This window comes from Symphalangus syndactylus, chromosome 15, assembly GCF_028878055.3.
Source record: "Symphalangus syndactylus isolate Jambi chromosome 15, NHGRI_mSymSyn1-v2.1_pri, whole genome shotgun sequence".
Classification (NCBI taxonomy): domain Eukaryota; kingdom Metazoa; phylum Chordata; class Mammalia; order Primates; family Hylobatidae; genus Symphalangus; species Symphalangus syndactylus.
In genome coordinates, this window is record NC_072437.2 from 71381985 (window position 1) to 71400622 (window position 18638).

Sequence of the window (18638 nt, forward strand, 5' to 3'; positions counted from 1 at the left end):
CTTTTGTGGTTTTGTATGACTTTTGAAATTGTGTTTTCTATTTATGTAAAAATATGTCATGGGAATTTTGATAGGAATTGCAGTGAATCTGTAGATTGCTTTATGTAGTATGGCAATAAAGACATTTTAACAATAATAATTCTTTAAGTGTATGAACATGGGATATCTTTCCACTTATGTATAGCTTTTTAAATTTCCTTCATCAGTGTTTTATAATTTTCCATGTACACTGAAATTCCAGTATTTCACCTCTTTGGTTAATTCCTAAGTACTTTTTCTCTTTTTGTTGCTAATGTAATGGGATTGTTTTGTTAATTCTCCTTTTAGATAGTTTGTTGTTAGTTTATAGAAATGTCATTGATTTTTGTATCTTACAACCTTACTCCAAGCACTCTTTATTCATATTTGTATCCTTCCTTCCATAGTCTGCACATCAGTTTCACTTCGTGATCTCTTAAATATAGAATTCCACTGCCCAGCTAGAGAGTGACAGTGATTGGTTGTGCTGGAGTCCAAATGCTTTAAATATACATTTTTATTTTTCAAAAAAAAATACAATGTACTATACATACATACAATAAAATAAACTAAAGTATAAAGCATCATGACTTTTTACATGTACATAGCAAATTTAACCATCATTCAAATGAGGTTATAGAATATTTCTAGTACTCCTGCAAATTTCCTAGTTCTCCATCTCATTCAGTAACAATTTCCATTGGTGACCAATATTTTAATGTCTATCACTATGTATTTATTTCACCTGTACTTGAACTTCATATAAATAAATTTATATATGGTAGATATTTTTTGTTTCTGAATTCTTTCACTCATCTTTTTTTTTTTTTGAGATGGAGTCTCGCTTTGTCGCCCAGGCTGGAGTGCAGTGGCGCGATCTCGGTTCACTGCAAGCTCCGCCTCCCAGGTTCACGCCATTCTCCTGCCTCAGCCTCCCAAGTCACTGGGACTACAGGCACCCACCACCATGCCCGGCTAATTTTTTCTATTTTTTAGTAGAGATGGGGTTTCACTGTGTTAGCCAGGATGGTCTTAATCTCCTGACCTCGTGATCTGCCCGCCTCAGCCTCCCAAAGTGCTGGGATTACATGCATGAGCCACCATGCCCAGCCTCACTCATCCTTTTTTTTAACATCTGTCTAGGTTGTTTGTATAAAACGTTTGTTATATTGCTGTGTATATTCTATAATATAAATACAGTAAAGTTTATCTCCTCTTATGCTGAAGGAAATTTGTGTTGTTTCTAGCTTTTAGCTGTTAAAAATTAGGCTACTACACACAAAGCTACTATAAGAAATTTTGTACATGTTTTTTGGTGGACTTATACAGGTATTACTCCTGGGTGTGGACTTAGAAGTCAAATAGCTGGAGTATATAATAGATAGACATTTAGCTTTAGTAGATACTGTCAGTTATCAAAAGTGAACATATTAATTTATAGCCCCAATAACAACGTATGCACGTTCCAGTGGCTCTATATCGTCAGCAAACACTTGGTATCTTTTTCAGGATGTATGTCTTTGCATTGTAGAGTCTGCAGTAAATAAGAATGTTTACAACTTTTTGAAGATATAGCAGTTGTTGGTGAGGATATGGAGAAAAGGGAACACTTACACAGTATTGGTGGGAATGTAAATGAATACAACCTCTATGGAAAACAGTATGGAGAGTTCTCAAAAGACTAAAAATAGAACTATCATTTGATATAGCAATCCTATTACTATCTACCCAAAGAAATAGAAATCATCATTATATCACAAAGATACCTGCACTTGTATGTTTATTGCTTCACTATTCACAACAGCAAAATCATGGAAACAACGTAAGTGTTCATCACTTATGGTATGGTGGTATATATCAAATATTACATATTCTCACTTACAAGTGGGAGCTAAATGTGTGCACATTGTCATAGAGAAGAAAATAATAGACACTGAAGACTCAAAAGGGTGAGAGGGTGTGAGGGTGGAAAAGGGTGTGGGATGAAAAATTACTTGATGTGTACAGTGTACACAATTTGAGTGATGGCTACACTAAATACCCAGACTTCACCACTGAGAATATATTCATGTAAAAAAACTGCCCTTCTACCCCCTAAATCTATATTTTAAAAAATAATCTAACATTTTAATTCTAACTATATCCCTCCTGCCTTCTGTTATATTGCTGACATACGTTTTTACTTCTATATTTTACAAATCCTACAAGATAGAATCATTATTGTTGCTTCAAACACTAATTCATTTTCATATTCACCTGCATATTTACCTTTTCTGGTACATTTTCTTCTAGCTGTCTTAGATTTCCATCCGGTATCATTTTCCTCTAACCTCAAGGACTCGCTTTAGCATCTCTTGTTAATACACAGCTGCTATCAACTTTTATTTTTCTTATATCATTTTTATTCTTTCTTCCACCTTGAAGAGTATTTTTGCTTTGATGTACAACTCTAAATTGATAGATTTTTTTTTTTTTTTGGACTTTAAAATGTCAATTCATTGTCTTCTGACTTCCATAGTTTCTTTAAGGAAGTAACAGATTTACTTACTATATGTATAATAATTATTTTATAGACTTTGCCTGATAATTCCAATTATTTGAATAGTCTGTGTTTCTTCTATTTTGTTTTCTTGGCCGGGCGTGGTGGCTCACGCCTGTAATCCCAGCACTTTGGGAGGCCGAGGCAGGTGGATCACGAGGTCAGGAGATCGAGACCATCCTGGCAAACATGGTGAAACCCCATCTCTACTAAAAATACAAAAATTAGCTGGGCGTGGTGGCAGGCACCTGTAGTCCCAGCTACTCGGGAGGCTGAGACAGGAGAATGGCGTGAACCCGGGAGGCAGAGCTTGCAGTGAGCCGAGATCGCGCCACTGCACTCCAGCCTGCGTGACAGAGCGAGACTCCATCTAAAAAAAAAGAAAAATAATAATTAATAATTATTATTTTATAGACTTAGCCTGATAATTCTAATATTTGAATAGTCTATGTTTCTTCTATTTTGTTTTCTCTTTATTTTTGGCCTCATTTTCCTGTGTCTTTGCATATCTCATGAATTCTATTGTGTGCCTGATATTGCGTAAAATAACTGTAGGGCATCAAGTTGATCTATTTTCATCGCCAATGGATATGTTCTGCGATCTGTTAAGCAGATAGTGTAAGGGGATAATCACCTCAATGTGCTTAGAAATTTAGCTGGATTGGGGCTAGGTTGCAGTTTCATTTAGACTCAGCCCCCTTCATGTTTGTCCTTTTTCATTTGGAGTGGTTATCTTAGCCTTTGATGGAGAGGATGTTATATTTTTCTTTCCTCATTCCTTAAATACTCCAAAAGATTTTGCCTGCCCTTTGATGATTCAAGCGTAACATTTCAGTATTATACAACAAACAGCAGAAAATTCTTGCAAATATTTTGTAGGGGGGTATAATTTGTGTTCATTTCAGGCTGTTTGCAGTAGTGGGTCACCGTCACCAAGGCAGCGTGAGACTGTGAGAGATTTTACTCTGCATTTCCAAGTAGCACCTACAGAATTTTGTCTCACTGAGCAAACATCATATGTGAAAAATATGCAAAATAGGACATGCATGTGGGAATTCCTCTATATTACAAGTCTTCTGGCTGTCCAGTGGTCTGCGTCTTTTTTTCTACAGCAGAGTTCCTCTTCCTCTGCCAAGCCCAATCATCAACCTCCTTCCAGCATCACAACTGCCTCTAGGAAACAGAATGACTCTTAGTTGTCAGCTCACCTTGAAATGGCTTTTCCCTCTCCGGAACTGTTTAGTTCATCCAGACCTTTTTGCTTCTGCAAGTCTCTAGTGCTTTTAACAATAAGATTTTTGTAATTAGTCAATTTTTCTCTAGTCACTCTAGTAGGAGAGAGGAGTGCTTGCTGTCTACTCCATCTTTCTCAGCATCGAAAATCCGTTTACTTTTTGTTTCATTTTTCTAAATTAGAAGACAGACTTCTTGCATTCTCTTGTGTTATCGAATGGCTTCCTGCTTATCTTGGTTATTGATGTTCTTTATTTTCATTAAAGTTGATGAGACCTGTAAGGACTTGGAGATCATCGTTAGGCACAATGTTTGGTTTAGCTTTTCTTGGATTCTGTCCAAGTAGGTGAGAACAGCTAACCTTCAGGCCAATTTCTACTTTCTTTCATACATTTTAAATTCTATTTGTTTTTATGATTATGTTTTCTTCCAAGTCAGATCTCCTCACTGTCTGATGTATTGGTCAATAGCCTAGCTAATTGAGTGACCTGTCTCTGGCTTACGTGTTTTCCTTATCACTGTACATTCTAACATCTTCTCTTCACTTCTAGGTCAGCCTAAAACACATTAACACTGATATGGTAAATTACTTCAAATCTCTATGTCTTAATCCTTCTTCTGTAAATTAGAGATCATAATAGCCTCTTCCTCATAACAGATTTTTTTAGAGGATTACATAATGTAACAAATTTAAGAAACACAGAACAATATCTGGTATGTAGTAAATACTCAGTAAATATTAGCTGTTATTTCATTTGCAGGAAACAAAATTATGTTTCAGCTTCACTTCTGCTCATACAATATAGCCAGAAAAATATGTCAACATAGAGATCTGATCTTAGTTAATATGCTTTTCAAGGCTATGTTCTTTATCCTATACTACAAGAAAATAAAGTTCATCTATACAAGTTACATATGTTTTCTATTCGTTAGCAGATCACACACACACACAAAAATGGCTGACATTATTTTTGCCAAACTTGATGGTTATGTTGGTAATGATTTTATTTAAAATATGCATTTTAAAACCTCAAAGAGAAAGCAGCTATCTTTCTGAAACTATTTTTGGTTATGAGGTACAATGATAACCACATACAATATCAAATAAAATAAACATGCCATGTATTTTCAGAGACGGAGAATAAACATTGGTTTCACTGATATGGTCCCAATCAACATTATAAGAGCAGGCCCTCTGAACTGTGTACATGAATGCATGCATTATCCTGGCAGCCTCTCTTGTGGAGAGCTTTAGGTGGCACAATTAGCAGCAAGAATTTGCTTACTTAACAATGGCTGATATTTCCCCTGAGCAGTGCTAGATGGATCAGTTAGAGAATATTCAAATGAGGGTTTTTATGTCCTTGGCCCATTTTTCAGATGACTCTCTGGATTGTTGGCTTGCAAGCTGGAGAAAACACAGGTTATCCAGTCCAACTAGCCAAATTGTCCTTCCAAACCTGGCAATGTGATCCTGAATTTGTTGAGTTTTTGAATATCTCCTTGGTCTGTACTAAAATAATCTTTTCAATTTCATCATTGCAAATATCTGTCTTTCAAAGGATCCTGATAAACACCAGCTACCAATCAGGCAAGATACACACATGAAAGACTTTTTTCATAGAAGGAAGTTAGTAAGCTAATCCAAAAGCCAAGATGCAGCCATTTTGGGTTTAGAACTTTTCTTTGATCCATCACTTTTGTACAAAGATCTTGGTGAAATAATTGAGAGAAAAAATATAATTTGGTCATATGACAACTATTGCTCATACCTGTTTGTGTAACTTGATTTATTGTTAAAGCATGTTTTGGTCATCATATAGACACAGCCATTGTATCAGTAATTTGTTTATTTGTCCTTATTAGGGGGTATATTTGTCTACTTGGTTTGGTCACAAATGTCAGAAAACTCAACAATGGTTTAAAGAAATTAGGAATTGACTTCTCCATCATGTAAAATTCCAGGAGAAGGCAGTCCAGCTATGTTATTGTGGACCTGAAGTGTCAGGGACCCTGGCTTCTGAGGTTTCTATTCCCAAGACAATTTATGGACCAAGATGAGTTCCAGACATTATGTCCTCATTCCAGCAAGTGGGAAAAGGAGGTCAGGGAAAGGGCATGACATCTCCCTCCCTTTCCAGGAGTTGCCATGAATGTTTACAAGTTATTGCCCAGAACTTAGTACCATGGCCACACTCAGATACAAGGGATGGAGGTAAATGTAGTCTTTCTTGGATAATTGTGTGGCCAGCTAAAAGTGGAAGGTTCTATCATAGAAGAATAGAAAGACATTGGAGGACACCCAAGGGTTTTTGCACTGATGAACTAACTCATTTATACAATTTTAACAGTTTGACAGGATTAAATTCTCTAAATACAGTTGTTACTTCCCTCACTGATTAAACAGAGGATACTGAACATGATTTCATTTTTTTCTCAATTACTTAGAGTTACTACATTAGCATCAACGAGCATCAAATGCATAGATAGTATAGTCAACAACATAACTATGTTTCTCTAGCTCTTCCAGATCCTGGAATCAGAATTCACTGAGGAGATGTCTTTGTTCCAAGACCCTCTCCAGTAAAGGCAGGATGGTCATGAATAGACAATGCCATGACTCCCCTTCCCCATGAGCTCCCTTCTGTTTGCCACTTCAACAGACAGGTAAATGGATACATCTGCTGGAATGAGAATCATGCCTTGTTCCTGTATCCTAGATTTTTGACATGGAGGATCACTACTTGGTGCAGGTTTTACTGTAGTTGCTGGCTAGATCTACGATCTGGTGCATATTCAAAAAAAAAAAAAAAAAAAGCAATGTGTGTGACTCCTTATTCTAGCATATTCTCTCCCACCTCTACTGCCTCTTACCCACCATCCTGGCCTAGGTTGTTTTTGTTGTCTAGGCATTTCAGCATAACTGCTACTCTTGCAGTCAGCTAGGATATTAATTTATAAGAATTAGAAATTTAGCTAAAATTAGCTTAGATATAAAGAAAAATTATTTCATTCATACCGTTGATTTTATCAGCAAGCACTGTGTTTGAATCTGGCACTGTGCTAGATTCTGGGGATAGAGGAGGGGGCCAAGTCTCTGTCCTTTCATGGGTCATTCAGACAGTGAACAGTATATAGTCTAATGTCAGTAAAAGATAGGTACATTCTAGAAGAAAGATAAAGCAGGCTAAACAGATGTTAAAATTGCCTTGGGTAGTCAGAGAAGGCCTCTGTTGTACATTGAAAAGATGCTGGCTTCCAAAAACCAGAAGGAAAAAGGCATAGCCAAGTCTCAGAGATGAACTGGACCCTGGATCTCTATCAGAACTGGGGGTTGTCCTCCTGGCTACTTCTCTCAACACATCTGTTTCATTCTTTCTCCTTCTGCAGACTAACTCTGCTTCTCTAGGCTACAGAACTGAAAACAAGAGTGTAAAATGTCAGTGCTCACACTTTATATCTTACAATTTCAGCTACCAGGAAAGATTACCCTGCTGCTATTTCCTGACCTCCTGATTATATATTCTGATATTGATCACTTCTAGATTTAAATCTGAAACCACTGATATCTAAATTGTATGCTCATCTGCGATCAGACACTGGCCTCCACCACCCTAGGAAGCAACCCTATGACCAGTTTTGGCCTGTGTTTCCTGTTATTAGCATTAATATTAGCTCATATTTATTGAATGCTTGCCATATACCAAGCTATTCTAAGTGCTTTTCATGAATTATCTCACTTAACACTTCTGTACACTCTGTGTGAAACATATGCCAGCTCTTTAGAGTTTTGTCTACTTGCTATGAAGTTTTGTTGTAGATGGCTACAGCTGCTTTAAGTTTGACCTAAAACAATGACACGGGTTTTCAATTCAAACTAAATAACTGATGTGAAGTTCACCTGCCACAGATGTGAGGTGACAGGTGTGGTGCAGTTGTCACAGACGCAGATGCTGGAGCTGGGTCTAATTCCCTGCTTCACCTGTTGTTGGCCATGCAACCTTAGTGGGGTTGCTTCTCCACCCTGTCGCTCACTCCCCATAGAAGGAGACCATGCAGTAACTGGCCTATGTGACTCAATGCATGGGAACGTGCGGTGCCTAGCTGGGCACTTGGCTAACAGCAAGTGATACAGAATTGCAAGACTCCTTGTGCAGGAATTCCCACGAGAAGCCTCCTCCCTGCTACACACACACACACACACACACAATTAACTTTATTGAAAAGTCATTTATATTCAATAAAATGCACCTATTTTGAGTGTATAGTGAAATAAGTTTTGGAAATTGATGTAACCTTATAACTACAACCTCAAACAAGATATCAAACAAGACATAAAAAAGTCACATCACCCCAAAACCCCTGTGACTCTTTGTAATCAATGCCTCTTGCATAGGCAAACACTGTTTGATTTCTCTAACTGTAAGTTAGTTTTGCAGTCTAGAAAATTTCACATAAGCAGAATTACACAGAATGTTTTCTTGTATCTTGCCTCTGCTCTTTCACTCAGCATAATGTTCTTGAGATATATTGTGATGCATATCGGTAATACATTTTTACTTACATTACTGTTTTGTCCCAACTTGCTGTGTGTCAAGCTCAAGCTAGTGACTGGGCAGGTCACTACCACCTGCTGGACATTCGCTGATATTATATTCAAAATTATGATTTACGGCTAAGGAAGATTGCTGCTTGCTTGCCCAACAGACAGACTAAAATTAAGACTAAAGCCCAATAACATCACCCTTGGTGTGGAATGGAGATACAAGGATCCTCACACAAAGCCCTAAGGATTCCAGGCTTTTCAACACGTGCTTGTGACGGCTATCGGCGAACATTTGCTGACAAATTGTCTCTTTTCTCATGTTTGTCATCTCTTCCCACTAGCATCCATGTTAAGGGAAGCAAGATTTAAAGAGAGTTTCATGGATGACAAAGAAAACACAATAATACCAGGTCTCCAGAGCCAAGTAGAAAATTCCAGCTAGTAGTAGTCCTTTGGGTATATACCCAGTAATGGGATGGCTGGGTCAAATGGTATTTCTAGTTCTAGATCCCTGAGGAATCGCCACACTGACTTCCACAATGGTTGAACTAGTTTACAGTCCCACCAACAGTGTAAAAGTGTTCCTATTTCTCCACATCCTCTCCAGCACCTGTTGTTTCCTGACTTTTGAATGATGGCCATTCTAACTAGTGTGAGATGGTATCTCATTGTGGTTTTGATTGGCATTTCTCTGATGGCCAGTGATGATGAGCATTTTTGCATGTGTTTTTTGGCTGCATAAATGTCTTCTTTTGAGAAGTGTCTGTTCATGTCCTTTGCCCACTTTTTGATGGGGTTGTTTGTTTTTTTCTTGTAAATTTGTTTGAGTTCATTGTAGATTCTGGATATTAGCCCCTTGTCAGATGAGTAGGTTGTGAAAATTTTCTCCCATTTTGTAGGTTACCTGTTTACTCTGATGGTAGTTTCTTTTGCTGTGCAGAAGCTCTTTAGTTTAATTAGATCCCATTTGTCAATTTTGGCTTTTGTTGCCATTGCTTTTGGTGTTTTAGACATGAAGTCCTTGCCCATGCCTATGTCCTGAATGGTAATGCCTAGGTTTTCTTCTAGGGTTTTTATGGTTTTAGGTCTAACATGTAAGTCTTTAATCCATCTTGACTTAATTTTTGTATAAGGTGTAAGGAAGGGATCCCGTTTCAGCTTTCTACATATGGCTAGCCTGTTTTCCCAGCACCATTTATTAAATAGGGAATCCTTTCCCCATTGCTTGTTTTTGTCAGGTTTGTCAAAGATCAGATAGTTGTAGATATGCGGTGTTATTTCTGAGGGCTCTGTTCTGTTCCATTGATCTATATCTCTGTTTTGGTACTAGTACCATGCTGTTTTGGTTACAGTAGCCATGTAGTATAGTTTGAAGTCAGGTAGCGTGATGCCAAATGTCCAACAACGATAGACTGGATTAAGAAAATGTGGCACATATACACCATGGAATACTATGCAGCCATAAAAAATGATGAGTTCATGTCCTTTGTAGGGACATGGATGAAACTGGAAATCATCATTCTCAGTAAACTATCGCAAGGATAAAAAACCAAACACCACATGTTCTCACTCATAGGTGGGAATTGAACAATGAGGACACATGGACACAGGAAGGGGAACATCACACTCTGGGGACTGTTGTGGGGTGGGGGGAGTGGGGAGGGATAGCATTAGGAGATAAATCTAATGCTAAATGAGGAGTTAATGGGTGCAGCACACCAACATGGCACATGGATACCTATGTAACAAACCTGCACATTGTGCACATGTACCCTAAAACTTAAAGTACAATAATTAAAAAAAAAAAAAGAATGTAGAAGCAGAATATTATGGAATGTATGTGAAACTTCTGAATAGCACAAGAACACGGCATAGCCATTCCCATGGCATTTACGTTGTAAATGTTAAACTATAAAATATTGTGCTCATCTCTCTATCAATTAAAAAATTTGAAAATAAAAAAAAAGAAAATTCCAGCTAGTAGTAAAAAAATAAAAAATATATTGTTCTAAGAGCTGGGCAGACTGATTTCACAGGTGTCAGGAGGTGATGAAAGGAAACAGACTAGGAGAAAAGTCTGCAAAATTATGACATGTTTCATACCACAGACACAAGATAACATAGGTAGGATCCAGATAGTCCTTTGGCTGCAGAGCACCACCTCCCAAAGGCGCCCACGTCAGAGAGAGTTAGAGACGGGCACCCCACAAGCTCTGCTGCTGTGTCTCGGTTCTTGTGATACACTTTCTGTACAGGTTGGGGTTTCCAGTGTGTCCTCTCCAATTTTACTTTATAAAATAAAGCACATCTCAAAAGAAATCCAAATTATGTTCCCCATGCCTCATGCTTTTCTGTATGCAGCACTCCAACTGGGTAAACCAAAGCACATGTCAGATCGTCTTAAATCAGAAACCAAGACAAACAACACAAAACAAACCGGGAGATGAGTCAACAACAAGGAAATACAAAGATGCTACTGAGCTGTTTTAAATGTGCAAATTTTTCCCTGGAGAAAAGTGTTATTTTTGAAAAGGGACCTGTGCTTTTGGAAGAAGAAGCATTGCCTTGCCGAGGAAGAAGAAATCGTCTTTCTGCCACATATCTTTAATAACCTACACCCAAATAAAAAACAGCTACAAAGCTGTGCCCCCTTCACCTGACTCGAGATGTTTTCTTTGGCTCTTTAACCTTACAGGAAATAAACTATTTGCAAAAAGTTTAGGATTCACAAGATAGATAATTTTAAAAGACAAATATAGTTTTCTTCAAATCACAAAAGAAAACACATCAAATCCTAGAAAAAGTGAATCTAACATTTTAGTTACACTTCTAATCATTGTAACTCATAATCATTAACGAGAGAGCCAGGGTATGTCTGAGAATGCCTTCTTGAGGATTTTAATTCTACTTTTCCTCATTGACAAAGGTGTACAATGAATAAAAAGTATCTGCTCTTAATCTGTTTTATATATATATATATATATACACACACATAATTAACTTTATTGAAAAGTCATTTATATTCAATAAAATGCACCTATTTTGAGTGTATAGTGAAATAAGTTTTGGAAATTGATGCAACCTTATAACTACAACCTCAAACAAGGTATCAAATAAGATATAAAAAAGTCACATCACCCCAAAACCCGTGTGACCTTTTGTAATCAATGCCTCTTGCATAGGCAAACACTATCTGATTTCTCTAACTGTAAGTTAGTTTTGCGGTCTAGAAAATTTCACATGAGCAGAATTACACAGAATGTTCTCTTGTATCTTGCCTCTGCTCTTTCACCCAGCATAATGTTCTTGAGCTTCCTCTATATTGTTATGCATATCGGTAATACATAACTTACATTACTGTTTTGTCCCGAATAATTTTTCTTTGTGAATGTAGCATGGGCAAATGAATGTTGACCCATTCATCTTTTAATAAATGTATGCATTGCTCCCCATGTTTGCCTATTATAAACAACGCTGCTATAAACATTCCTGCACAGTTCTTTTGTGGACTACTTTTCACTTGGGTAAAATATAAGGAGTGAAATTGCAGAGTTATAAGAAACTACCCAACTGGTTTACAAACGGGTTGTACTATTTTACACCCTTCATTTTCACCAACAATGTAAGAGAATTCTAGTAGCTTCACATCTTCACTGACATGTGATGTTGTTAGTCACTTTAATTTCAGCCATTCTAGTATGCAATTATCTCATTGTGGTTTAATTTACATTTCCCCGAAGGCTGGTAATGTTGAGCATCATGTCGTTCCTAGCCATTCCTACATTTTCTTTGGTGAGGGTCTATTCAAGTCTTTTTCCATTTGCATTTGGCTGTTTTTCTTTTTATTGAATTTAAGAGTTCCTTATATGTGCTGAATTCAAGTCGTTTGTCAGATATGTGTACCAATAGTATTATCTTCCAGTCTGTGACTTGTGTTTTCCTTTGCTTAGCAGTATCTTTTGAAAAACAGATTTTTTTTCTTTTTTTTTTTTTTTTTTTGAGATGGAGTCTCACTGTCACCCACGCTGGAGTTCAGTGGTACGATCTCGGCTCACTGCAAGCTCCACCTCCCAGGTTCATCCCATTCTGCCTCAGCCTCCCAAGTAGCTGGGACTACAGGCGCCCACTACCATGCCCAGCTAATTTTTTGTATTTTTAGTAGAGATGGGGTTTCATGTGTTAGCCAGGATGGTCTCGATCTCCTGACCTCATGAATCCGCCTGCCTCGGCCTCCCAAAGTGCTGGGATTACAGGCGTGAGCCACCGCGCCTGGCCCGCAAAACAGATTTTAACTTTGATGAAGTCTAAGTTAGCATTTTTTTTCTTTTGTGATTAGTGATTTTCTGGTAGTTTTTACTGCCCTAAGGTTACAAAGCTTTTTCCTATTTTTTTTTCTAGAAGCATTATAGTTTTAAGTGTAAATTTTAGCTCTATTATTCATTTCAAATTAAGTTTAAAATATGGCTTGAAGTGGAGGTCAAGGGTCTTTTAAAAATTGTTTTGAACCACAGATACCCAGTTGCTCCACACCATTTGTTGAAAATTCAATCTTTTCCCAGTAGTATTATGTTGGTGACATTTTAAAAAATCAATTAATCATAGTTCTAACTCTCTGTTTCACCACTGTCCAGTAGAATTAACAGATGAGGCGGAATGTTAGTCGCACACGTAATTTTACATTTCCTAGTAGCCACATTAAAAACACAAAAAGATACAGGTAACATTACTTATAATGAAATGTTTTATTTGCCTAATATATTCAAAATGTTATTTCATCATGCAGTCAATATAGACACAACTGATAGTTTTGTCAATGAGATAGTTTACATTTTTTATACAGTCTTCAAAATCTGATGTGTATTTATACCAGCTGTTACAGCAAATCTCAATTAAAATCAGCTGCATGGCAAGGGATGACTAGCCACATGGGACTTAGTGGCTACTGTGTCACTATATCCAACAGCATGGCTCCATTTTGTTCCATTGATCTTGTGCTTAACTTTATGTCAGTTCCATAGTCTTCATTTCAGTAGTTTTATATTAAGTTTTCAAATCAGGTAGTTTAGATCATCAAACTTTGTCTTACTTTTCAAAATAATCTCGGCTATTTTAGGTCTTCTGCATTATGAAGTACTTCATGTTTTTAAAATGACATTTAAAAATTGTATTTCTTAAATTTTTGTTGTTATTATATACAAAATTAACTAATTTATTTTATTGGTCTTGTTTCTTACGTCCATACCTAATTCACTTATTAATTCTGGTACCTCTTTTTTTTTACATATTTCTTACTTAGGCTTTTCTATTTTGATAACCATGTCTTTTGCAGACTGGTCCATTTGTCTTCTTCCTTACCCCTATGCATTTCATTTCTTTTCTTATTTTGTTGCCCTGGTAAGGATTGGAAGTGAAATCTTAGCTTTTCTCCTCAACTTGGTCTCCTCAATTTCATTTTTCATCATTATGTATGATGTTTGCAAAGTTTTCATAGATGCTTTCTAGCAGTTTTAAGATGTTTCCTGTGATTCCTTGTTTGCTGAGAAGTTTTTTTTTTTGAGACGGAGTCTCACTCTGTTGCCCAGGCTGGAGTGCAGTGGCACGATCTCTGCTCACAGCAAGCTCCGCCTCCTGGGTTCACGCCATTCTCCTGCCTCTGCTGAGAAGTTTTTAAGATAAATTAGAGTTTAAGTTCCTCTAATGCTGCTTCTGCATCTATTGATTTGATTCTATGATTGATATTCTATGATTGATATTGATAATCAATTCTATGATTGATATTCAAGGTTGAACCAACCTTGAATTTCTAGAACAACTCTACTTGGTCTGGATCTGGTATACATTTTATATAATCCTGGATAATATTTGCTAATATTCTGTTAGAGATTTTTGATTCTACAGTCATAAGGAAAGCTGTTCTTAATGTTTTTAATGTCGTATTCTGGTTTTTGTATCATGGTAGTGAGTTTGCGTAAGATCAGTATTATTTATTCCTTAATTTTTCAAAATTTACCAGTGAAATCATACGGATTTGAAGTATTCTTTGCGGGACACTTTTAAGTAGGAATTTAATTTTTTAATAGAAAGCTGTTCAGATCTTCTATTTCTTTTCGAACCAGTTGTGTTTTTTTTGGCCCAAGTTACTAACTTTATTGACATAAAATTATAATACTATTCTATTTGTATTATTTCAATTGTAGGCTTTTCATTTTCTTTTCTGATACGTAGAAGTTGTGCATTTTCTCCCTTTTTAAGAAAATTAACCTTGTTAGGGATTTATACATTTAGTTGATCTTTAACAAGATGCAACTTCTGGATTTTTTCTTCTGTGTATCTTTTACTTCATCAATATCTACTCTGATTGTTATCATTTCTTATTACGCTCCTTATATTTATTTTTGTTTTTCTTTTATTTAGCTTCTTAAGCTACAAACTTGAATTTCATTGATTTTAAAACGTTTAATCTTTTCATATATAGACACTTAAATACATAAATTTTCCTATTGCTTTGGCTGCATCCTACCAATTGTGATATATTGTGATTTCATTATTAATCAGTTTGAAACATATAAAATTTATCCATGGGCCCATTTTTCAACAAGTTACTTAGAAATATGTTACTTAATTTCCAAATATTTGGAGATTTTGTAGTATCTTAGATCTATTGAGTTCCCATCTAATTCTTACCAGACACCAACTCAGTTGGCACCTTGATTTTAGACTTCTAGCCTCCAGAATGTTCTCTGTAAAGTTTCAGTCTCTTAAAAGTTATTGAGACCTTATTATATCCCTGCATATGGTCCACCTTGGTAAATAGCTTGTTGGCACTGGAACAGAGTGTGTGTTTGGCAGTTACTGGGAATTATGTTCTGTACATAGCAATAACACGAAGTTGGCATATAATATTTTTCTGATTCTCTATCATCCTTTCTGGTTATTTTTTGCTGTAATTGTTTAACACTGAATCTTTTTTCTAAAAATGAGTAAATTATTTATAATTTTTATGCACAATAAACTATTGCTGATAATTATATGCAATGATTATTTTATGCAATATAACAATTATTATATGCAATAATTATTTCTAATAATTATATGCAATAAGTATTGCTAATAATTATATTACTAATTATTATTACTAATAATTACTAATAAATCCAAAATGATGCAAATATTAAACATAAATTAAGTAAAACATTTGCATCATTTTAGATTTATTTGGCAGAGAATAAAAGAAAGGCAGGAAAGGAAAGATAGTCTTTTGGGTTAGCACTATCCAAGTATGTAATTGTTTATTACATATTTGTAATTGCAATAATAATTATTGCTAATATGTAATAAATGATACATACAAGAATCATCATCATTTTAGATTTATTTGGCAGCAAAGGAAAAGAAAGATAACCTTTCAGGTTAGCATTATTCTATTCTAGTATGCAATCGTTTATGTGCTAATCTGAAAGGTTATCTTTCCTTTCCTTTGCTGCCAAATAAATCTAAAATAATGCAAATGTTTTACTTCATTTATGTTTTTCATGTAAAAGGAATAAACTCTGGATAAATAACTTGCTGTGTGAATGCTGTTATGGACTGAATGTATGCATCTCCACAAAACTCATATGCTGAAACTCTGACCCCCAGCGTGGCTGTATTTGAAGTAAGGAAGTACTTAAGGTTAAATGAGGTCATAAGGTGGGTCCCTGATCTGACAGTATCAGTGGTCTTATGAGAACACTTAAGAGCTCGCTTTTCCTCTCTCTGTCTCTGTGCACCCACCAAGGAAGGTCTTGTGAGGACACAGCAAGAAGGCAGCAGTCTGCAACCCAAGAGGAAAGCCCTCACCAGACGCCAGCCCACTGGCACTTTGATCTTGGACTTCCAGCCTCCAGAGCTGTGAGGAAACAGATTTCTGTTGTTTAATCCACCCGGTCTGTGTAGTTTGTTATGACAGCCCCCATAGACTAAGACAAATGTTTATCAAACTGCTTCTTCTTTCATCACTGTTTTATAAGGAGAAAATGAGGGCAAGTAGATTCGTGAACCAAGTTATGAAAGTATTCTCATAAAATGGAATAGTATAGAGTGAAGTAAATTCTTTGGAAATTTTACCAGTAAATGGTTTGAAATAGCAGCAAGGTTTTTCTAAACAAAGTCTTAATCTCGTTCAGTGTCCAGTCTGGAAAAGAGCACATGCCTGGTATTTCAACAGAGGGAATTTAATAAGAGGAACTCGTGATAAAACCATTGGAAAAGCCACGAGGGCTAAGGGCTACAGGAAGCTACCACTCATTCAAGGACTGGAGGAAAAATGGGAAGAAGGTGCTGTTACCAGAGTCCAGGAGCCAGGGCTTCCTGGCAGGAGGTGGGATTCTGAAGGAATCACAACCACTGCTGGAGAATGGACAACAGAGACAAGGCCAATCCCCTGGAATCTCTCCCCTTTGAAACCTACAGTTTCATACCAGGGTTTCTATTTCAGAAACCCAGATGAATATCAGTTGACAAAGTGTTTGTAGAGTGAAACACCCCGAATACAGAGCAGAGCAAAGAGGAAAATGGGGTCGAATCTGAGAGCAGACAGGTGAATGACTAGCACAGATGCATCACTCTTGATTGATTACTATATAATGCCACAGGTCTAAGGCACCATGTCTCACTCTAGGTGTATGCCTGGGGATATGTGGTGATACCTTAGAATTTTGATGACCCCATGAGGCAGCATACTCTGTTGAAGTCTGAAGACATATATTTGGATTCTTAAAATACTGTAACAGCAGATTAAAGCTGAGAAATTACCCAGAGCTGAGTCTGATATGTGCTGTTAGTATACTTCAATTCAGCCTGATTTCTGAAAGGACTTTAAGACAACAACGTGTGAATCATTAAACATTTTAATATCAATAAGTTATTTTAATATTCAAATAGTCATATAAGTAAAATGCACATGACTTTTAAAGACAGAAAATGAAACCTAAAGAAATCTTCTCCTTCCCAGGATGTAATCCTCACTGCCAGACCTCAGTCACTGTAGCAAGCCCCAGACAAGAAATATTCAGCACGGTGTCTGGCCTCAGTGAACTTACTGACTTTTGGGGGAGAAAAAAAGCAACAAAAACATTTTAAAAACACACACATGAAAAATATTGCAAAACAAATATTGAACTAGTTAGGGAACACACATTTATTAGTTACCTACTAAAGAACGCCCTGTGCTAGACAATTGATTCATTTATTCAAAAACATTTCTTGATTATCTACTAATTGCCAGCCTGGTAGTAAATGGAATGTGTTAGTTGCATTAAAGATAAAAATCTGGTTTGTAGGCTTGTCTTCTCCATTACGCTGTAAGCTCACTGAAGATAGGGGCTCTGCTTTATTTATCTTTTGAATTCTCAGAGTGTACTTCAGTATTTAACCAATGCAAAGTACTCAATAAATATTGTTGACCCAAGAAATGACCGTCTACCTTAGACCTGTTTATCTGTCCTATCACCAAGTCTCACCCACGGTTCTGCTTTTTATCCGTTTGGTTGTCTATTTGCCACCATCCTGCCAACTCTCCCCACCCCGCACCTAGAATAATCATGTTCTTTACCCAAACTCTAAACCAGTTCCTTTCCAAGGAGGTCCACTGATTAAGCTATGTAGTAAACTGAAAAAAAAAAAATCAACTACTGATACCAGCACAAACATGCACACAGACAAAATTAAATTTTAAAAAATTCCCACAAAACGTTCTGAAAAATGTGAAGTGTGTTGGAAATCACCTAATTTCCTATTGCAGTTAATGTCACTACCAAACTTCTTAACCAAACTTATGTTGCCCTAGTAGTTCCAGGCATAGCACCTTGTCCATTCGTCTTGCTGGATCTCAGTTTAATCCAGGAAGGGTCTTTGCTGATGTCCAAGTCATTATCCCAGAGCTGCATCACGTAAAATTCATTGCACACAGCAGAAGAATTCGCTTCACCAGGCCCAGTACTTGGGTATAGAGCTATGTTTTTATTTGTCAAGAGTCCACCACTAGTGACTGAATATTTCACGAGACCACTTCCTTGACAGCTCTTTAAGAAAAGAAAACAGATCATAGTTCTCCAGAATAGGGCAAGTGATGTGGGAGGAAGGAGGTCAGAGAACACTGGCTGAAGCTCTCTGCAGGGTCAGGCTCAGTTTGGTCTTACTTTGTTTTTAAAATAATCAGCCGCTTCTGCGTCTTTGAAGCCTTGAAAGAGCAAGATGAAGTAGAGAATACTTCAGGACTCTGTGGGGATTGCGTCTGGATTTTTTCCTCCGTGCTTTGCTGTG